The sequence below is a fragment of the Colobus angolensis genome, unplaced genomic scaffold (genome assembly GCF_000951035.1).
Source record: "Colobus angolensis palliatus isolate OR3802 unplaced genomic scaffold, Cang.pa_1.0 Scaffold70, whole genome shotgun sequence".
NCBI classification, from domain to species: domain Eukaryota; kingdom Metazoa; phylum Chordata; class Mammalia; order Primates; family Cercopithecidae; genus Colobus; species Colobus angolensis.
The window spans coordinates 6,249,810-6,273,810 of record NW_012120710.1 but is presented as its reverse complement, the minus strand read 5'-3'; the positions used below and the strand labels follow the sequence as shown (position 1 = coordinate 6,273,810).

The 24,001-nt window shown below is 37.9% G+C and overlaps 1 protein-coding gene and 1 long non-coding RNA gene across 3 annotated transcripts in view; one reads left to right on the top strand and one right to left on the bottom strand.

Annotated features, from left to right (window-relative positions):
* The window catches only part of PARM1 (prostate androgen-regulated mucin-like protein 1), a 115,839-nt gene that overhangs the window by 80,427 nt on the left and 11,411 nt on the right, over positions 1 to 24,001 (bottom strand). The gene's annotated exons all lie outside the window — the stretch shown is intronic.
* Positions 955 to 15,100, top strand: LOC105501305. The gene is made up of 4 exons (XR_001000171.1): positions 955 to 1,030; positions 1,676 to 1,842; positions 3,635 to 4,567; positions 13,688 to 15,100. It is a non-coding gene; the product is annotated as an uncharacterized LOC105501305 (long non-coding RNA).

Below are 24,001 nucleotides of genomic sequence, written 5' to 3'. Positions count from 1 at the left end.
AGTGAATAAATCTCACAAGATCTCATGGTTTAATAAAGGGCAGCCCCCCACCCCCGCACACACTCTCTTGCTTACCATCATGTAAGACATGTCTTTGCTCCTTCACCTTCTGCCATGATTTTGAGGCCTCCCCAGCCATGTGGAACTGTGAGTCCATTAAATCTCTTTTTCTTTATACATTACCCAGTCTTAGATATGTCTTTATTTGCCCTGTGAGAACAAACTAATACAGTGTCTTAGAAGGGATATCTTGATGAGACATAGTAAGCAACTTGCCTCCAAATGTTCACTTCTCATTCCTTAGGTCTCCTGTTGTTCCCCACTATGCTCATGCAGCTTCATTTCCGATGGGAAACCTAAAATCCAGGCGTGGGGAAACTATCCCAAAGTCACTGAGTGAGGAAGGAGCAGAGCCAGGACTGACACTAGACCCCTGCTTCCTTTGTGCTGGCTCCCACAACTCTGTATTGCTTCTCACTCTAAGGTATTTACCTCTTGCTCTGGAAAACAGAGCTAAATTAGTCAGCAGAACATTTGCCTCCTGATTAGGTTTAGCTTATGATAACATACAAATTAAATTGCTGCCCTGAACACATGCAGGCAGGCTGGAAGCAGCCTGGGTAGATGTTTGCCAGGGTAAGACAGGGTCTCTGGATTTGAAACGTGCTCAGTAAAATCTATAAAGCAGGTAATCCACATGCCAGGCAATTGAATAGCTATTTATCCAGTTAGACTAGACATTTTGCTCTATCTAGACTTACTGGAATATGGGAGAGAGGCTGAGAATAATTTTATTTTCTCACAGACCTGACCCTTCCCTCTGCCACACAGCTGGAGCTCTAGGACTTCTCCACAACACCTGTGCCACTGCTTAAATGATGGAAGTTTGCCATGTCTGTGACTAAGAGCCTGGCAGCTGACATGTGAGCCATCCAGCCTCACGTGGTCCACAAACCCCTCAAACTTGAAGAGAAGGACAGAGCCACACAAGAGGATAGCTCCTTCTGCAGTGCCTGCTCTGACCTGTCTGGTGAGGCACAAGTTAGGCAAGGAAGAGAATTATCTGGAATGTCTTATCTGGCTGGTGCCCCAGGAAACCTGAGATACTGTATATCTCCTATTCACATACTAACACTTCTAAATTTAGCTTAAGGAGGTGTGGCCTCTAATTCTTCATATGAAGATAAGCTTCCTTTAACTCAGTGTTTCAACCTCTGCATTGTGACTAGATGACATGTGAGTGGAGATACTGACTGCCCCCTGTCCCGCCTCCATCCCTAGGCTGGTCTTCTGGCTGTGAACCGCTGTGATTTTTAAGTCTGCCAGTGACTTAGACAATAACAAAAGGTTGCATCCAGACTAACTTGGCCCATGTTAAGAACCCTGGGAGCTCAGCCCACAGATCTCAAGATGAGAGTGTAGTGCGCTATCAATTTCTACAACCTCAAAAACAGTGAAAAACAAAACCCCTGCTGCTCCTCGGCTACTTTATTCTTATCCACTGGGTGACAGCTGATAGTAAGGTGTTGAGGGCACCCAGAAAAGAAGGAACAGCCCAGCTGACCATGCTGGGAGGGGAACAAAGACATCTGCTTTCTCACTAGGTATTTAGTTTCATCGCAACACTACTCAGTCTTTTAACTTTTATTTTCTCTGGCTTCCCTGCCTGATGAAGAAAGGAGACAGCCCCAGAGCTCTGCCTCCAGACCAGGTGCTTGAGAAACACATCATTCGTCTTGCAACACTGACTGTTTTCACAGCAAGATGGGCCCTTTAGCTCTCCTCATGAAATGTGAGGCTGTGTGCCCTCTCTGTCTTCCTCTGACTGCAGGGGACCCCTGGGTGAGGCTGGAAGGCACGACACATGTCCTAGCACTGGATACAATGGAGTGGCAACTACATTCAGACTTGGTTGTCTGCAACTTGGGTGATACAACATTCTGAGTGCTGTACTATATATTCTGGCATTTTAATTCCCTTCTTACATGTTAAATAGAAATTTGGGTTCATGCTTTCCCTCTAAGTGCCAACAAACCCTCCTTAAACGGCTTACCACAGCCACAAAAGGGCCTTGGACACCTGCCCCCCAACACAATGACAAGGGACCCATGAGCTTGGCTCTCTTGGTACTTCTGTAAATGAGAAAGAGTAGCAGGGGATGTCAGCTGCCCTTCTGCACCCTCTCCCTCATCATTAGGAGAAGCCCTATGTACACACCATCACCTACCTTCACAATGTCCACCTGCAAGGAGAGAGAAGCAGCCAAAACTTGGTTTACCATGTGCTTGTAGTTAGTCCATTTTGCTTCTCTGTCAGAAGGTTATTTCCATTTTTGAACATAAACTACTCTGGCAAACCAGCCCATAGACTACTTTCAAAGCCTGTCTTTCAAAACATTTCTTAAATATGGGAAATCAGCATTATTCTCAGAAAACCTGGAAACCAAAAATCCTACAGATCTACCCGTATTTCTAGAATTTAATTTTGACACTTTCCCAAATTCAGGCTTGTTTTAATTCTGTTCAAAGAAGTTTCATCATGTATTTTGCTACCTTTGAGCAAAGTTCTTTCATTTGTTTTGAATGAATGAATAAAAAATGCAATGAATGAGTTAATGAATAGAACAATCATTGGCAAAAGAAAGCACAATGGACAACTGACCCCAAACTGCCTTATCTCTGCAGTCAACAAGACTACGTCCAGGGGCTGAGGCTGGTTTCACAATTAATTAAGTTCCAGAATTATTTTCCCTTCCTCTTTCTTCTTCTATGCACACTGACAAATAATCAGGGCGTGACATGCAAAAATTTTAAATCTCATTTGAAGTTGAAATAGTATAGAATTCAGGAAGTGCTGAAGTCTTATTAGCATTACAGCATCCTTATAAACAATAATGCTTAAAATCAGAATAATCAACTTTTATATTTCCTGACCTGTACAGATTTAATTATCTAGACCTAATGTTTTAGTAATCTTATTTTCAAATGATATAATTTTTTTCTCTTAATTTTATCTTGAAACAAATGCTCAAGTTTATTTGTAGAAGTTGGGGAAAGTAAAGTTCAATGTCTAATTTCTCTGATAAATTTAGAGCTCTTTTCCTCTGCTTTCCAGGAGACAAAATAGAGAAACAGAAATAGGATCAAGTTCTATAAATAAATAGTGGTTGGCTTGTCCTTAAATATCATAAACTGTTGAAAAGAAATGAAGTCATAAACATATATTAATTTTATTTTAAAAGCTGGCTAAGAGATGGTGTTAAAATTAAAAAGTTTTGCAAGAAGGCAAATGAAAAGGGGAGGAACCTTCAAACACTTGAGAAATAATGAAACACTTATATTTTCTGGTCAGTTTCTTCTAAGGCAACAGAATTCTGTGTTTGCCACTTTTCCACTGTGCTGGTGGGATACTTAAGTAACCCACCAAAGCAGTGAGGTATTGGCTAACAATCCATCTATGTGGTGCTTGTTAATAATGGTTACATTTTGCCCAATATTTTAACCATGGTTTCACCTTCTCCCTATATTAAAAGATCCCCCAAGGAAAAACCACAAGTTTAATAACAGCAGAACAAGACGTTACAGGTAGGCATGTATTTGGTTGGATTTTGTGACCTTCTTTCATGTCTTTTCAGAGTTTATTTATGGAGTTGGGAAAGTCAGAATGCGTTCGCCTATGAAAATTTTTTTTGGAACTGAAACAAAACAAAACAAAAAATCCAACCAACTTTGAACTTGTTTTCACTAGCCCAGCCCATGTGCCACTATCAGCCTCCATTGGCCTTACCCCAACAAGGCTTCTGCTTTGGTGCTCTCCGTGACGCAATCTGTGTCTCTGCAGACAGAACACTAAGGCGTCTCCAGAGCCAAAGTCAGGTGAAGAAATGGGGTTACTGTGCAGATTATTTTAGGTCAGAATACAGGCCAAAAAAACAAAACTGGTTCCGTTTGAAATTGTCTGACTGCACTCATTTTGTCACTTGGTTTTACATGGAGAGACATTGCTCCAGGAATTACCCAAATGACCAAAACAAACAAACAAACAAACAAAAAAACCCATTCTCAAGAATAAATAATGCAAAGTGGAAACTGAGCTTATTAATTTTTTCAAAGCCTTTCATACCTGAATATGTTAATGTGAATTAATGTGCTGGACTGGCCCTGAGGAAAATAAAGTCCTTCTGTAGTTTATCTTTTATACCTAAATTGGCAGATTTGTGGAATTCATGTTCTCATTACATGTAAAGTTCTTACAGTTCTTACACCTGGATAAGGATCTTTTGACTGGAAAGTTCAACATATTTCAAGGGCTTTGGCTCTGAGAAAGAATGGCTTGGTGGATTCCAGGTACCAAATCATCTGTAAAATCACATGCCAAATCCCAAAAGTTTACTGTCTCCAGGACTACAAACCAATCAATTTGGGAGGAAATTGGCTCAAATAACATCAACACTGGTAATGCCAACAGCCAAACTCTGGATGGTGAATGTGAAATCTTAGGTGGAATCTGCTCCCATGCCAAGAAAATTAATACAACCAAATCATCTGGATACAAGTCAAGCTACGAGGTGAATGTGGGTAGGATAGTCACCACTCAAATTCAAACAGTGTGACTGATGATGACAAAGACCCTCTCCTTGACTGAACTTCAGTTGGATTACCCTCAGCCCTCTTCTTGACTAGGCCTCGACCTTGGTGCCTCTCCTGTCTGTGGCTTGCCTAGCCCAGTCTCAGCAAGAATTCTGCCAAGTCATTTTAGTGAGAATTTCCCCACCCTTGATATCTGATCAAGTTCCTCACCCCACACTTTTGATGTATAAGTCCTTGGCTTGCCTTCACAAAACCTCTTCAGTTGGTTTAGCAACTTCCCCTTACCCTGGATGTCTCCTGTCAGTGATCTGCCGTCCATTCACCCCTCACTCTACTCATTGGTTATAAACCCCCATTTGTCGTTATTGTATTTAGAGTTGAGCCTGATTGCTTTTCCCTCTTAAGATAGTCTTGACACATATTGCAATAGTCCTGAATAAAGTCTTTCTTGCCATTTTAAGAATTAAAACATTTTTTTAACATGATAGCTATGTTTAATAGGAGCCAAAGGTCAAGGGACTTTGGTGACAACCACTATCCACTTAGCAAAGAGCTTAAGTTCAGCAAGAAGCCAAAATTGACTATTTTAGTTTTGAGGCTTTACCTGTAGACAAACTATTTATTTTGGAATGATTTTAGATTTATAGAAAAGTTGTTATGTGCCCACCCACTTACTCCCATTGTTAACATCTTACTTTTGTCAAAACTAAGAAACCAACATTGGTACATGGCTATTAACTAAATCTAGATTTTATTTGAATTTCACTAGTTTTTAAAATTAATGCCTTCATTCTGTTCCAGGATTTCATCCAGGAACTCCATTGCATTCAGTTGGACTGTTTTCCCAGTCTACTCTGTTATATAATGATGTCTTAGCCTTTCCTTGTTTTCATCACCTTAACACCCTTGAGAATCACTGATCAGGTACTGGGGAGACTGTCCCCAGTCTGGGTTAGTCTGATGCTTTTCCCATGATTAGATGGGCCATGATTTTTTGAAAAGAATACCATACAAGTGAAGTATTTTTCTAATCACACGGTCATGTTTATGAGATGACTTTTTGATGTGGCAATTTTTGCTCATTAACCTTACAGCAGGATTCTTCAGACCTCATTGCTAACCAAAGTGAAACCCACCTCTCAAGGCTTTAGTGAGGAATTTTACTAAAGATTTCATACTGGAAGGTGGGGAAAGGAAAAGAGGAGAAAGTTACACCACATATAACAGAGCACAAGTTAATGAAAATCCCTTCTAATATCAGTTTTGCCCTTTTACAAAGGAAGGACAGCACCTGTATCCTCCCCTTGCCCAGGAAGCTTCTGGAATCCACCTGCTCTAGCCCATCTTTACCCCAGATCCCCACTTCTTCTTGCTATGCATCTGCATGCCATCATCTAGTTCAGCAAAAGACCTTCTGAAGACTATCTGCACAGAAGACACCTGAAGATAGTATTAATAACTAAGAAATAGTTTTTCAATCTCAAATAACTTTTTTCATTTATACAAAAAAAAGTTTATTAAGAACATTTTTACTCCACAATTTATCAGTGAGAACTGAGTTCTGAACAATGCCCCTCATCCATGATGAATTGGAAGGTTGAAGCGAATTAGAAGGTTGAAGCAAATTGTCTTGCTGCTGGAATCTGGGGGGTGGAATGAGTGAACAGAAGCTTACTTTGGAAACACTGGGCTTTCTTAACAGTCATATTCAAAGTATCACAAATTCACTTATTATTTTGCTTTAGTAGTTTGAGTCTTAGTCTCTTTCAAGTTCTTGGTCTTTAGGCAAGTCTATTTCTAAACTTTCAAGAGAAGTAGAAACTAACCTAGATTTCTCATAAGGACAGGTAATTTATCCATTTACTCACTTAGCAAAAAATTATTCATTGTGTTTAGTTGCTAGTCACTGCCCATTAATAGAGTTTTTCTTTCATTTACCTATGTTTTAATTCAACAGATATTTACTAAGCTCCTACTGAATGTCTGAGAACAGACTAGACCCTAGAGATAGGGTCTCTACCCTCATAGAATCTATAGTCTAAGGAGGAGATAGATATTAAACAAATAATAATAAAAATGAAGTGTATTAAAAGCTGTGAAGAGAATCATAAACAAAAGATCAAGGAAGGATGCAATGAGTGAGTGTGTGTGTGTGTGTGTGTGTGTTTTGCCAGATGTGGAAGGAGTTGATTCACTTTTTAAGAGTAGGGGTCAGGAAGGCTTATCTGAGGGAGCAATATTTGCAAATGATCTGAAGACTTGAGTAAGCATTAGCTAAACAGGCTAATAGGAGGAAAATTACAGACCAATGCTGAAAGCAGGACCTGCGGGAATGTTCTAGGAACTTAAGATGACAGTGTGTCTGAAGTGGGGGGACTAATGTGACCTCATCAATCACGCGGGCCAGGCTAAAACCAAGTTTAAGATTGTGAATGCTGTTCTCCAGGTAGAGCTCACTGGTAAGTGCTCAGGAAGGCAAGAGCTAAGTATTAATAACAGCTCCTTCACATAAAAGAAGAGTATTATTTGAACTGTGAGTATAATGCTAATTGACTTGTCCCTCTCTTCCTTAGCCATCCCTCCCTGTTCCTACACAACCATGCCTATGTCTTAAGGAGAAGGCAGCAAACTTTCAAAGTCTACTCAAACTCCCTGACACCATGCGCCATTCCCTAATGAGGGTCATTTACAGCTAAAGAGTGATATTTCTCTTTGCAGAAGGGAAGAGATACACTTGTGTAGATCAGGTACAACAGTCCCATTAGCACATTTGACTCTTAGTTCAAGGATAACTAACTACAATGATTGCTGCAAAGATCTTGTCTTTGTCTACACCTGATTATCCCATGTTTATTTTTATTTTTTGGCACATAGAAAGATTTGTAAATTTTATAATATGTAAACATATTACAAAATGTGCCATTTTAAACATTTTTAAGTGCTTAATTGGGTGGCATTAATTATATTCACAATGTTGTTCAACCATTGCCACTATCTATTTCCAAAACTTCTCAATCATCCCAAACAGAAATTCTGTACCATTAAGCAATCACTCCCATTTCTTTCCTCTCCCTAGCCCCTGGCAACCACTTATCTACTTTCTGTTTCTTTGACTTGCCTATTCTAGATATTTCATATAAATGAAATCATATAATATGTGACCTTTTATGTCTGACTTCATTCACTCGGCAAAATGTTTTCAAAGTTCATCCATATTGTAGCATGGATCAGAACTATATTCCCTTTTGTGATTAAATAATATTTCACTGCATGTATATACCATATTTGATTATCTGCTAATGAACATGGGTTATTTCCATATTTTGGCTATTGTGACTAATGCTGTTAAGAACATTAGCTAAAAGTATCTGTTTGAATTATATGTTCAATTATTTTCGGTTTAATATACCTTTTCAAGAAATAACACATTTTTAAAAATTGAAGTAAAATGCACATAAGATAAAATTTACCATCTGTATTAATCCGTTTTCACACTGCTATGAAGAAATATCTGAGACTGGGTAATTTATAAAGGAAAGAGGTTTGATTGACTTACAGATCCGCATTGCTGGGGAAGCCTCAGAAAACTGACAATCATAGCAGAAGGCAAAGGAGAAACAGGCACCTTCTTCCCAGCATGATAGGATGGAGTGAGTGCAAGCAGAGGAAATGCCAGACGCTTATAAAACCACCAGATCTTGTGAGACTCACTCATTTTATGAGAACAGCGTGGGGGAAACTGCCCCCATGATCTGATTACCTTCACCTGTCCCACCCTTGACATGTGGGGATTACAATTTAAGATGTCTTAATTGTTCTTAAGTGTACAGATCTATGGCATTAAGTATATTCACATTTCTGAGCAATCATCACCACCATCCATTTCCAGAACACTTTTCATTTTGCAAAACTGAAACTCTATACCCATTAAAGAACAACCCCTCATTCTTTCTCTTCCCAACCCTTAGCAACCACCATTCTACTTTCTGTTTCTATGAATTTGACTACTTTAGGTACCTCAAATAAATGGAATGAAACAGTATTTTTCTTTTTGTGACTGGCCTACCTATTCACCCCTGCTCTCTTATTTGCATGGCATACTTTTTTCTATGTTTTCACTTTTAACCTATTTGTGTCTTTAGATCTGAAGTGTCTCTGGTAGATAGTATATAGGTGGATCATACTGTTATAAAATGCATTCTCTCATTCTGTTTTTTGATTGGGCAGTTTAATCCATTTAGATTTAAAATAATCACAGATAAGAAGAGACTTACTTCTGCAATTTTATTTCTATTCTACATTCCTTATAGCTTTTTTCGTTCCTAATTTCCTGCATTGCTGTCTTCCTTTCTGCTTAGCTGATTTTTTTTGCAGTTAAATGCATTAATTCTTTTCTCCTTTTTCTCTGTATCTGTATATTCTTCAGCTATTTTCTTTGTGGTTTTTATGGTATTATATTTAACATCTTAATGTTATCACATTCTAATTTGAATTTATACATCTTAACTTCAATAACATACAAAAACTCTGCTCCAATACAGCTCCACTCCCACCTCTCTTTAGTTACTGATATTACAAAACTGTATCTTTACACATTGTGGGTCCAAAGGTATAAACTAATTTTTATGCATTTATCTCTTAAATAATGTAGAAAACAAAATGTAGAATTAAAAACCAAAGTTAAAATAAGACTAGATTTTAAAACTGATAATAGTTTTAAAAATAAGCATTAGTCTCTTAAATCATATAAAATGCATAAAGTGGAGTTACAAACCAAAGTGTTAAAGTTACCAGATTTTATAATTGTTCGTGTATTTACCTTTATTGAGATCTTTATTATTTATTCACATGTCTTCAAATTACTGCCTAGTGTTCTTTCATTTCAACCGAAAGGACTTCTTTCAGCATTTCTTTAGGGCCAGTCTAGTGGTAACATACTTTTTCAGATTTTGTTTTTCAGGAAATGTCTTAATTTTTCCTTCTCTTTTGAAAGCCAGTTTTGACAGATACAGGATGCTTGGTTGACAGGTTTGTTTGTGTGTTTTCTTTCAGCACTTTGTATATATCAGCCCTCTGCTTTCTGGCCTCTAAAGTTTAGAATGAAAAATACGCTGATAATCTTATTGAGGATCCCTTATATGTGACAAGTTGCTTCTCCCTTGCTGCTTTCAAGGTTCTCCTATTGTCTTTGTCTTTCAACAGTCTGATTATAATGTGCTTTGGTGTGGGTCTCTTTGAGTCTATTTTAGTTACAGTTTGTTGAGCTTCTTGAATGTTTATATTCATGTCTTTCATCAAATTTGGAAAGTTTTCAGTAATTATTTCTTTGAATAATCTGGCTTCCCTTTTCTCTATCCCTCTTCTCCTTCCAAGACTTTCATTATGTGTATATTTGTCTGCTCGATGATATCCCACAGATTCTTTACACTCTGCTCACTTTTCTTTGATATTTTTTTCTGTTTTCTCCAGAATTGACAATTTCCATTGTCTTATCTTCAAGTTCACAGATTCTTCAGTCTGCTCAAATCTGTCTTTGAATCTTACTGGCAAATTTTTTATTTCAGTTATTGTACTTTACAGCTCCAGAACTGCCTTTTGGTTTTGTTTTAGTTTTTTTTCTCTCTTTATTAATCTTTCTGTTTTGTTCATACATTGTTTCTTTGACTTTCTCCACATCATTTTTCAGGTTTTTGAGCATCTTTAAGGCAGTTGTTTTAAAGTCTTTGTACCACAGATCTTCCATTGGGTATTTTTTAGGTATGTTCCTATTGGGTTATTTTTCCTTTTGAATGGGCCCCACATACTTTCCTATGTTTTTGTGTCTTGTGATTTTTGTTGTTGTTGAATGCTGGACTTTTGAATATAATAATGTAGTGATTTTGGAAATTAGATTCTTCCCCTTTCCCAGGGTTTGCTAATTTTTTTTTTTTTTTTTTTTTTTAATTGCTATAGGCTGTGTCAGTGCTGGTGATAAGCCCAACATGTAAACTTAAGGTCTTCTCGGTTAGTTTTTAAGACTGTGTCTTTCCCTGGGCATATGTTGTGACTTTCTGAATGCCCCATATACGTGGTTGTTTTTAGAAGTCTTAGACTTTAAATGTCTGTCTCCCAAAAGGGGAAGAAGAGAAAAATAAAGTGGGAGGAGGAGAAGAAAAAATAAAATAAAAGTGCACTGGTCCTTTAGATCTTATGGAACTTGCTTTAGCCAAAGGGAGAAGGGCTTGCAACAGTGAAGAAAGGGGTGCAACAATGGCTTCCTCCTATATATGTGTACCTCAAAGATTAGACACAGCAATCAGCAATCAGAATATATATCTCCAGTTTTTGTAGGATTCTTTTTGCTCACCCTGGCGCCTACAAACTGCCTGCAAGTTACATATGAAACATGTGCACGACTGCCATGGAGCTGGAAAATGAACAGCTGCTGTCATGTTGCAAGCTGAAATTAACCAAAATTTACTATTACCAATCATTCCCCTGGAAGTTACAATCATTCTAATAGATTCCATAATTCCAAAATAGACCAGACAGATTCTGCAACTGCAATTTTGTTTAGATGGGGAAACTGGTGCTTCCTATTCTGCCATATTCCCATAGCGCTCTGATCAATCCTCCTTAACCGATGACTCTGCTAAATGGTTTGATCATCCTAATTTCTTAATGATGAATAATCCGAACTTATGTTTTGTAAATGCTAAAAAAGATCAATATTTTTGTTGACACAAGTTTAATACTTAGGCAAAGTAACAAAAATTAATAATAGTATAACAACAAAAAGAACAAAACACTAGTTATGAAAATAATGGTGCCGAGAATTTTGTACTAAATGAGCTGCTGCTGATACAAAATGTTCCCATGAGCGGAAGCTAAAATATCTATCAGTGAGTTATGGATTACTTGGGATTTACTGGATGTAGCATGCATATTATATTATTAAAAACAGAAGTAGAAATGAACATGGTGAGGGGAGGAAAGCTGGCTGAGTGGAACATCAGAACCCATGATGCATTTGCAACAGACACTTTCTAAGGTGGAAAGAATAATCCAACCAGACTTCAGGATAATGAGAACTTTGCCTAGGATGCAAGAAGAGCTGCTGGGTTCTAGCACCAGGTTTGTCATTAGTTATGCAACCCTGTGCAAATCAATTTCCCTCTGAGAGACATTTGTAAAATGGTGATGGGGGGAGGATAAGAGCTTCATATCAATTTCTAAGGCCTTTTACAGATAAAACATTTTATGATTTTATAAACCTAGGTCTCTAGTGTCTAATACAACAGCCACTAAGATGCATGGCTATTTAAATTAAATAAAATGAAAACTTCAGTTCCTCAATTGCACTAGCCATATTTCAAATGCTCAGTAGTCAGATACAGTAGTCAGATAATGACTAATGAGTTGGACAACAATGATAGAGAACATTTTCATCATTACAGAGAGTTTTGTATTGGATAGCCCTATTCCAGATCTTTTCCTTTAAAAAGAATCTTGAGAAGCCTAATGTGGACATTATTTATGTTCTTAGATAGTGCTATTGATTTTATTATAAAAATTGACTATTGCTACTAAAAATACTACAAAGACTTGGCATTTATTGAGCATGACCATGTGCTAGAATTGTCCAGAGGGGTATTTTGACTTAATCCTCATAACTCTTGAAGATAGGAACTATTATTAGGCCCATTCCACAAATGAGAAAAACAAGATTCAGAGTGACTTAGTAAGTTCTTCAGAGCCACATTCTAGAAATGGCAGTGCTAGGGCTTAATCCCGTTAACTCTCATTTCTCAGAGTACCAGATATTTCACTTTGGCCCCAACCTTGGTCTCTGGTCTTACTGTCCTATGGCCAAGCCTCATAAATTCCTCACAATCTTTCTTGTGGACACTGGACCTTTGTATATACTTTGTCAAAGTACTCCTCTACCCCCCACTTTTCATTTTCTTTGCTTGGCAAGTTCCTATTTATCCTTTAAAAAGTAACTCAAATATTACTTCTTCATCAAGTAAAATAGTCACCCTGTCTGCTTTGGGTTTCTGCTATATTCCATTCATACCTCCAGCACAGAGACTACTAGGCTGCCTTATGGTCTCAGTACACTAATGTCTGGTCCCCTACCAGACTGTTAGTACATTAAAGATGAAGGCTATGCCTTAATTATTTTTGTATATCCCTAGTTCAAGGAAAGTGCTGAGTCAAGGTTAGCTGAATAAAAATATCAAAATATCTTCCTAGGATTAAGCATCATCACCCTTTTCAACCCCTCTGGTTTATATAGATGCTTTCCATTATTCTTGGAACATGCAGTTTTAGATTATTATCTGTAAGCAGAGAGCTCCAGCACCTTCATGCCAGGAGCAAGGTATAAATAAATAAATAATCATTATTTCTGAGATAAGTAGTTATTCCCAAGCCTCTCTATGAGTAGTCGTCTGTCATTTACAGGCAAGAAAATATTGCCATTCCCTACCAATTCTCGTGAAGTTCTGTTCACATTCCCTACCATGCACCAGGCATGGGCAGCACTCTGGGCTACCTGCCTGCAATGAGAGGCCATTTGGAATACTGCAGGCCTATTAAGGTGCAGCTTGGCCATTGTTTAGCTTCAACCCCTCCCTGAAGTGACAGACTGCAGCTGCTTAAGGAAGGAATATTAAAGTTGTGCACAAAGGTCTTGGTGCACAGTTAAGAAGACACCTGGAAACCCCACACACTCTCCCAGGGTGCAGAACAGCACCACCCCATTCCCTGCCTGCAGCTCTTTACTCTAGACAAGTGACAGAAGAACAAAATGTTATTCTGGTTCTCCTTGTCTTCTAATGTCATATAGGCACCTCTATATTGAATCATCTTTTTGCTTCTGCATCTTAGAAAAAGCTGAGGTAGGCCCAAATCTTTAAAAAGAACAAAAACCCCTAATCAATCAAGCTAGCAAACAAACAAATCAAACAACAAAATCAGAGCTATTACCAGAACAAAGAGTAGGGAGAGAAATACTATTCATCCAAGACCTCCTGTATATTAGGATTGTTGTTGATAAATTAATCTCTTATAATCCAGCAGTCTTAAAAGGTATGCTTACTGATCTTATTTTACAGGTGGAGACATTAAAGCCCAGATAAGAAGTGCTGAATAATAGAAAGAATATGCATTTATTGGCAGAAACACCTGAGTTCCAATGTGGGTGTCAGTAACTCTGTGGCTTTGGACAAATTGTTAAACCTCATTAAATCTCTGTTTTCTCATCTGGAGATTGAGACCAGTAGTACCAACTTTCCAGGGCTGGTATAGAGTAGAAATTAAAATGTCTGCAAAGTACCTAACACAATGGTTGACATCTTATTAGATTTACTAAATGTTTGTTCCCTCTTCCCTTGCCCACTATATGGCAGAGATGTAATTCAAAAGCAGGGAGGTGGGTCTCCAAACCCAAGTTCCTGGCACATCTGTAATGAGAACTTGTCTGAGTTGCTCCTCCACCACTCTGGTGATACAATCAGATTGGCTGAACTTGAATGATTCTTTCCTTTATACTGGCAAACCACTATTATTTTATGTATTCAGCCCAGATGTAAATCTTGTAGTAGTCAAAATCAAAATATATAAATCATGCATCTCCCAGTGCATTCTAATGTGCCTGCAGTACAGCCTGATCATAAAAATATATACCAGCTACTGAAAGTCATAGACCTACTCAGAAAAAAAGTTTAACATTGGCAAAAGATTATAGAGTAATTACTGGGCTTCAGGTTCTAGGGAATTTGCAAAAAGCCAATAAGACATAGGGAACATCAATAGCCTTTCTTGTGCTAAATCTCTCCCATAGTCCCCCTGTTTTGAATCAGGCCATGTCATCCCCTGGAAAGAAATGAAATGCAAGTTCACAAAAATTGGTCTTGTAAAAAGTTGTAAGCTGCATTTACAACGGGGAAGATTTCAGTCTCAGTTGTTTTCTTGCTGTTCATAGATATATTTGTCCTTTGCTTGGTATGGAGAAAGATTCTGAACTTTCAGAAAAAACTTTCAAATCTAGACTCCAGAAAATGTAGTTTATCTTACTATGGCATTTATTTTGCAGACAGTTCCCTCTCCAACACATGTGTCTATACAAATGGTCTCACCTGGCAACATATTTCCTAGCCCATGCACCCCTCCCCTATCCCTGCTGCCCTAAGGACACTGCAGAGACAGCTGTGGGTGCAATGAAAAAGTGCAAACTTGGAGTGATGAGATCAGCATCAAGTTCTAGATCTGCACTTTTCTCTCTGACTTTGTACATGTCACCTCAATTCTATGAGTCTTGACTTTAGTCATCTCTATAAACGGGGACATTAGCTGACTACCAAGAGCTTTTGATGACTGAGTGTTCCACCTGAAAGCTCTGTAAAAGAAATCACATTGTGTTATATAAATTTTAAAAATCAGAATTTAGAGAGCAGAAACTGAAGAACTGTATGTTCAGCTGGTATTTTCCACTTTTAAATTAAAATTCATACTTGCTACTAGTCTGATTTCTTTTGAATTAGTTTTTTTTCTTTTTGAGGCCTAAACTTTGGAGACCTTTGCATACATAAGTAGCTTCCAAAATACTGAGCTTTGTGCATTAAAATGTAAGTTTTATGGTACTCTACATAATGGACTGTAATGGGAAAAGCACCAGACTAGGAAACCAAAACATCTGTAACTGACTCCTATGTTTACTGACATACCTGAACATTCTGCCCCTCCATTTCTTCATCTGTAACTTGAGAGGACAATGTCTGTCTTCAAGGGTGATCTGAGGGTGAGATGAATTCATGCAAGAGTCATCTACGTGATGGAAGCTATGGCCACAAAAAACTAAAGCCAATACTACAATATCCTGAGAAGCCTTATGAATTTTCAAAGAAAGGCTACATCACTTAACAGTTAAATAAATCACAGAATGAATGTTAGATATTCTTAAACTTACTAGGGGCACAAAGTTCAGGTCTTGGATAAAATCTATGGATCATCCAAGAAAAAATGCAAATAAGTACATACACATAATGTTTTATACAATTTCAGGTGTTTTGTGGGCTTTCTGTTGCTCATTTGTGGTTCATTTATATTTAGATAGACCTCAGGTTAAGAATCTGTTTCAGATCATAAAGAAGAGCAGACACTAATGATAATCTCATTTCATCCTCTTATTTAACAGACGATAACTGGAGGTATGGAGCTTATCAGTGACCTTACCACTGCTAAATATAGCTTTAATGAGTTTTTTTTTTTCATTTTTCAAAATCTGCAGCCTACATTATATAGAGTAAGCTTAGTTATTTGGAATATGTTTATTAGCAGAACATTTCATTTGTCCTCCCTGTTAAATCAAAATAAACTTATGCATATCTTATACATTTTCAACAATATAAATGGAATTTATATCTTGAAATGATGTCATATGGCAAGAAAGCACAGACTGAATTAATCTAGTGCTCCTTTTAAAGTCAAGTTGCCAAACACTTTTAGAAGGAAACTTTATCCACCATGGCTTAAGCCTAAATTCTTAGGTGAATTATGATCTGTTAATCAGGTTTCCTGAATTTACACAGCTCCCAGATAATTGCCTAGGTTCTGCCAAATTCCTCATTAAAAAGAAAAATCAAGTGTTACTGAAGTCTGATGCTAAGAAAAATGCAGTTTTATAACAATAAGATCAAGAAAATGCATAAACAATATAATTTGCACATTTAGAAGCCTTGGTGAAGAGGGCCAACATTCTCATTGCAGATGGGATTTGAGACCTATTACTTTTCCACTGTCATTGAAACCAGCAGAAATTGCTCTCCCACAGGTGCAGGATTGATTGGTGTTTTCTTAACATGATGTGGCACGATGCTAGAATGGGCCATCAGCATCATAAGTGAAAAGAAAACGAGCAGGTAGAATCACTGAGTGTACAGCAAGATTCAGTCTACACTTTGCTATCTCTATAATTTCAAAACAGCAGTATTTTTTTGTTGGGCATTGTGAGTCAAACACAGGTCAAGTTTACATTGTTAGAAACCTTGCAGTAAGTGCTCAGCAAAGAACACAGGCACACTTTCAAATCCTAGCTGTCATTCTTGGTAAAACTGGAACAGAATAGACATGGCTTAAGAAGGAAGATAAATGTCATCATTTTTACTAGTAAAGACTTAGTGAAGTATCAACTGGCACATGCCAATGAACCTTGCTTCTCCAGTTCAAGTTTTCTGTGCCCTCCTAGAAACACCAAAACCCAACGTTGATTAAGTGAAAGAAAAATTGGGTCTATTCCCTAAATTCCTGTCCCTGAACACACCATCCCAGAAGGCTTTTGGTTCTTCCTGGGTAGTTCTTGTTGAAATAGTGAATTTTCTCTTCTCACTAACTTAAGAATAATTTACTGTGGATATCAAGCCTTACAGCTTCAGAAGATTTATTCCATATCTACTCTTAGTTTTTGCTTCAGGTGCCGTGTAATGTCTTAAGCTGCAGTACATGTCACCTTTGGAGAGGAGGTTGTGAGGTAGCCAGGCCAGCCAAGATAGAGTCTGTAGTCTCCAAATCACTCAGCTTGACTTGCCAAGAGAGACAGGCCACTTCACCAGGCGTGACCCACTTCCCTTCCTCTTCCTGGGGTTGGAGCCCAAGCTGGCTCACCTGTTTCCCTCAGTCAGGTGTCTCTGGAGAGGCCAGGATGTTCTCAGATGTCAGTGGAGGTGGGGATCGCTTTTCAAACTTTAATGTTTCTTGTCAGTTCTTTCATTCTGGAAGAATTATCATAAAGTACAATCTTCCATGGAAAAGTTTGGTCATCCAAAGCATGTGCCCCAAACCAGATATATGAGCTGGTTGACCTGTTCACCTCTTACATAACCTCAGATTTCCTGATTAAGTCCTTTAATCTTAATTGTTTTAGAAAAAGATTCAAAGCTTCTAAAGCTCTTTACTCCTACCCTCCTGGGCACCAATGTTGGGTCCCAGGCTGTCTTGCCACATTGCTTTAGCAAAACAATGATTTTCCCTGGAATTTTAAAAATATAATGAGGCTGTTCTCTTGCTTTGTAACTTTTTATCTCAGCATGAACTCAGTTCTCATCAAGGAGCTTTGTTTGCAGCATCAGAGCTTTAATTTTTTTTATTCCTTAAATAATAACTCTTATCAATAAAGGCTTTAGACAGCAGATCTCTCATTTTTTTCTTAGAATATTTCTCTTGCCTATATAAGCAGAACTATTTAAGCAGTTAAATCTCCTATAAGGGAAATTACATTTTTTTTCCAGAGGAAGAAGTTTCAAATATTGATTTTCACTATGACATATAAGGAAAGCTGTGATTCCGAAAGAACATGAAATAGGTAGCTACAGAGCCAAACAAATGTCCATGTTTACCTAATAAACATTGTAGTTACTAATCAGAAGAAATGGATGTATATGATTATGGCTCTTCAGTATATAGACTATCTTATTTTTGTGGGGAGGGAAAGTGATGTATTAATCTATTGAATATTAATTTTCTCTTAAGAAATTATTTCAATGCTATTTGGTATACTTCTTTTAAGGACTTCTAATTACTTTAGTAAGGAATGAAGCAGGTAAGGAAAGAGGAAAACATATATCTCACTCACAAATATATGCATATACACATTTTGCATACGCACACACATAAACACACACTTTTCACATTGGCAAACAGAAAACCACTGTCCTAGAAGGTCACATTTTCTATATTTTTTAGTGAAAGATTCTTGTAACTTCTTATGTTCCCATATCCAGTAATACTTACACAGAACTGAGAAGAAGATACTTTTAATGGTGTTGGGAAAACTGGCTAGCCATATGCAGAAAACTGAAACTGGACCCCTTCCTTACACCTTACACAAAAATTAACTCAAGATAAATTAAAGACTTAAATGTAAGACCTACAATCATAAAAGCCCTAGAAGAAAACCCAGGCAGTACCATTCAGGACATAGGCACGGGCAAAGACTTCATGGCTAAAACACCAAAAGCAATGGCAACAAAAGCCAAAATTGACCAACTGGATCTAATTAAACTAAAGAGCTTCTGCACAGCAAATGAAACTATCATCAGAGTGAACAGGCAACTTACAGAATTGGAGAAAATTTTTGCAATCTATCCATCTGACAAAGGACTAATATCCAGAATCTACAAGGAACTTAAACAAATTTACAAGAAAAAAACAACCCCATGAAAAAGTGGGCAAAGGATATGAACAGACACTGCTCAAAAGAAGACATTTATGTGGCCAACAAACATATGAAAAAAAGCTCATCATTACTGGTCATTGGAGAAATGCAAATCAAAACCACAATTAGATACCAACTCATGCCAGTTAGAATGGCGATCATTAAAAAGTCAGGAAACAACAGATGCTGGAGAGGATGTGGAAAAACAGGAAAGCTTTTACACTGTTGGTGGGAGTGTAAATTAGTTCAACTATTGTGGAAGACAGTGTGGCAATTCCTCAAGGATCTAGAACTAGAAATACCATTTGACCCAGAAAGCCCATTGCTGGGTATATAGCCAAAAGTTTATAACTTTTTCTACTATAAAGACACATGCACATGTATGTTTATTGCAGCACTATTCACAATAGCAAAGACTTGGAATCAACCCAAATGCCCATCCATGATAGACTGAAAAAGAAAATGTGGCACATACACCATGGAATACTATGCAGCCTTAAAAAAGAATGAGTTCATGTCCTTTTGCAGGGACATGGAGGAAGCTGGAAGCCATCATCCTCAGCAAACTAACACCAGAACAGTAAACCAAACACTGCATGTTCTCACTCATAAGTGGGAGTTGAACAATGAGAAAACATGGACACAAGCAGGGGAACATCACACAATGGGGCCTGTCATGGGGTGGGGGACTAGGGGAGGGATAGCATTAGAAGAAATACCTAATGTAGATAACAGGTTGATGGATGCAGCAAACCACCATGGCACATATATTATAATACCTTTGCTTTCTCCTTCCTTCCTTCCTTCCTTCCTTCTTTTTTCTTTTTCTTTCTCTCTCTCTTCCTTCCTTCCTCCTTCCTTCCTTCCTTCCTTCCTTCCTTCCTTCCTTCCTTCCTTCCTTCCTTCCTTCCTTCCTTCCTTCCACTCCTCCTCTTCCTCCTCCTCCTTCCTCTTCTTCTTCCTCTTCTTCTTCCTCTCTCTCTCTCTCTTTTTGACAAGGTCTCGCTCTGTTGCCCAGGCTGGAGTGCAGTGGCATGATCTTGGGTCACTGCAACCTACATCTCCTGGGTTCAAGCAATTCTCCTGCCTCAGCCTCCCAAGTAGCTGGGATTACAGGCACCTGCCAGCATGTCTGGCTAACTTTTTGTATTTTTAGTAGAGACAGGGTTTCACTATGTTGGCCAGGCTGGTCTCGAACTTCTGACCTCGTGATCCGCCTGCCTTAGTCTCCCCAAATGCTGGGATTACAGGCATGAGCCATGGCGCCTGGCCTATAATGCCTTTTCAAATTCCATTTGCTGACGTGTAATCACAGGAAACCAGCCAACTGGATCTCTTGGAACCTGTCATCTCTCCCGTGTTTCCTCTGTGTCTTTTTGATGTCCAGTGCATTCACCATCCCTCTCACTGTGCAATTCCTGATCCAAGTGGTGTTGCAGGTTCCAGCCTACTTCCTACTTCCTTCTTCCCTATAAGATGTATTTGTCTTATAGGCCATTCACCCGGGGCCTTCCTTTTCTACATGCCAGTACATGGTGATGGATAATAACTTTCAGCTACTCTAAGTTAATGTGTTACTTCTCTCAGAGATCATAAAGCCTTTAAATCTTAACTCCCAAGGAAAGGAATGCTGGTGAACAAGCTTGAAGAGGCTTTGGAGGTCCTGAAGTCAAGGGACTAACATTTACATGAGATTTTTAGTTAAGTTCTTTCACTAACTAGCTGTGAGAATTGGAGTCCACATTTTGAGCCCCAGTTTCTGCAGTTCAATTTGACAAGCACAGAGCACTTACCACATATGTGCTCATACCTGGGAGGAACGGATATGAAGCTGAGACATGATCTCTATTCTCTAAAAGCTGAAAGACTAGTAGGGCTGACATGTGAAGAACATAGGGAAAAATTTGAGCCTGCAAAATGAAGAGACCTTTGGTTGGCAGAGAATGGAGGACGGTGGCATTCTAGAATGAGGAAATGGCATGAGCAAAGGCAGAGAGGCCTGAAAGCGTCCAGCAGTCTTCTTGGGGAAGACTTTCCAAACGAGAATGACCTCTGCTTCTCTGGCCTTTCACCTCATGACAAGAGGCACCTCCCTTCTTTTGTTCCACCTCTAGTTCAGATCCCAAGTCGCTTGCTAAACACTGTGGACTTGTTTTGCAAGCAATTAGGAGGTCTAGAGGACTTGTTTCAAAATTTCTTATAATGGAAGAATGTAATCATCTGCAAAGTAGGAGAGAAGAGTATAATGAATCCCCGTGTTCCTTTCAGTCAGTTTCAGCAATTATTAACTCACAGTCATTTTTCCTATAATATTCCCACTCCCATATTATTTTGAAGTAAATCCCAAGCATCATAGCATTTCTTCTATAAATAAAATAGTATGTATCTCTAAAAGATAAGGGTTGTTGAAAACATAAGGGTTATATTATCATATTGAAAATATTAACAATACCTTAATGTTATCATATATCTAGTCAGTGTTCAAATTCACAATTGTCTCATAAATGTCATCATTTATTTTTACAGTTTTGGTTTGATTCAGGATTCAAATAGGTTCATAATTGTGATTGGCTGCTATGTCTCTTAAGTCTCTTTCTAGTCTATAAATTCCTCCTACCTCTGTCAATCTTTCTCTCAATCTCTTTTTTTTTCCTTGCAATTTATTTATTGAAGAAACCTGGTTATTTTTCCCATAGAGTTTTCCAGAGTCTGGAGTTTGCTGATATCATCTCCCCCAGTCTTCTGTATTTCCTGTGACTTTATTGTTGGAAGTAGAAGCTTGATCAGATGTAGGTTTCTTTCAATTTGGCAAGACTGCTTCATAGGGGATAGTGCATTCCTCCATTAGGAGATGTAGTACCCGAGAGCATCACACTCCATGGTGTTGGCAGTCACTGATGATTAGTACCCAAGCCCACTAACTCAGTAGGTCATGCAATATGGTGATATTCTATTTTTTCCATGCCTTCTTCATTTATTAGCTGGAATAATCTTATAGAGAAAATTATCCCATCATCTAATATTTGGTCACTCAATGGTACACTTCACAAAATAAAAGCAGGCTTAGATAAATAAATCAATAAAATACTTGATTTTTTTTCTAGTCATCTATTATGTTTTCAAAATAATATGTTACTTATTAGCATTCTCCAATGAATCAATGAATTTTGTATTATTATTGTTTTGTTTTTGGTATTATTGTGAACTTATGAGTTTAAACGTATTTAATGTGTTTCAATCTATTACAATTATAATCATCATCAATGCTCAAATCGTCCCACCTTTGGCCAGTTGGTGCCTCATTAAGTGGTTTTGAGTCCTTCTGACAGGATCCTAGTATTCTTTGAGAATGTTTACTATCCGGTCTAACAAGATATTCCAGATTCATCTTACGTATTTCCTAACCCAGACCTGGAATTACCCACTTCTCCAAGGAGCCTTCATTCTTTTTAGCTGAAATAAAATTTACAAACCATAATCTGAGCACCTATAAGATTACCTTCTTCCTTTGGAAGAGAGCAGGCAATTTGGCATGGCCTAAATGAGTCCCAAGACTGGCAAGAGACTGTGGGAGGAAAAGGGGTGACCGTTTAGGAGTTACTGATAAGAGATGATAAGGGTCTCAAACAAGGCTGTGGGGATGGGGAAGAGAAGCAGAGTTGGCAAAAATTCTAGAGACTATATTTATGCAAGAGAATTTAGCAACTGATTTGGTAGTTCAAGGGAATGAGGCAGAGGTGGGTAAAAAATTAGAGACCTTGGTTCAACGTCCAGTCCAGTTCTGTTACTTATCTACTGTGTGATCTGTGGCTCATTACTTGACTTCTGAACCTCAGTGACCTGAACGGCAAAATGGGAATAGCCTACTTTCTAGGGTGCTGAGAGGATTAGATGAAGTGGCAGATGAAATGAATGTAGCACAATGTGTGATATCTAGTAAAACTAAAAATTTAAACATGTGACACTCCCAAATATCTAGTTTTATCTATAACGTGAGAGGTTGGCCTAGATCACCCCTAAAACTTCCAGTCAGTTCTGCTCTGGCTCTCTCCCCAGTCACACCTGTGCTGCTCTCTGATAATGTCATAGAGTATTAATAACGTATCCTCCAGTGTAATTTGCCTACACCACATTTTATTGGTTATTTTATTGAAAAGATTATATAACAAATTTAACGTTGCCAAAAGAAAAATAAATTGTATATTCTTCTGAGGGCTGTTTTTCTTTTTTGATACCTGTATTGGCCACTTTCATTTTAGAAGAGCTCAGAATAATGTTTTAAGAAATTGCTCCCATATATGATGAAGAGAGGAGACCTAAAAAATTAACAAAGTATATTAAATACTGATCAGTTAGGACAGAGTCCCTTAAAATACTATGCAAGATGGTTATCCTGATCAATGATTTATGCAGCATCTGGTTTTAGAAAATGGAATATTTCTTTAAGTCCATTCCTTCCCAGAAGCTCCTCTGACCATTACATCAGTGATGCCCGGTAAACGTTTTTGAGGTTATTTGCTTCTCTAAAATCTTATTTTTGAGGGCTCCAGCAGAATGAATTTTGAATCAAGATTTTAAACATCAAAATAGCCATCTAGCAGTCACTATAACCACATTAACTGTTGCTAAAGAGGGATTAACAATATTCATAATATCTCAACTTTTAAAATTGTAAAGGGAATACAAACTGTTTTTTGAAAGTTCAGGCAATGAAAGAGACAGGGAGAGAAAGCAAAAGTGACCCAAGGTTCCCTTATCAGATACCACTGTATCCTTCTAAACCCTTTCTCCACAGGCACACACAATGCACATTTATTTTGTAGTTTGCTTTTCCAATGTGCTGTGAAACATAAAGCTACAATATATTATGCCAATATATTATATTCATTTTTGCATGTCAGTACACCATGGACCATTTCATTATTTTAAGCAATTGCCTAATATTGCCCAGTATGAATGTTGAATTTATGTTGGTTGATCTAACCAGCACATTATTGTTAGACATTTACATTGTTTCTAACTTATTTTTATTAAAAACAGTTCTTAACCCAAACAGGCAAACAAACAGGACTTTGAATCAGGTATGGGTAGGTGACAGATACATTCTTATCTATTTCTGTGTAATGTGGCTTTAAAAAACCATTATAAAACAAGAGACAGCTGTTTCTTATGACATTAATTTTTTTTAACCAAAATCTTGGCTGTAAATTTCTGAATC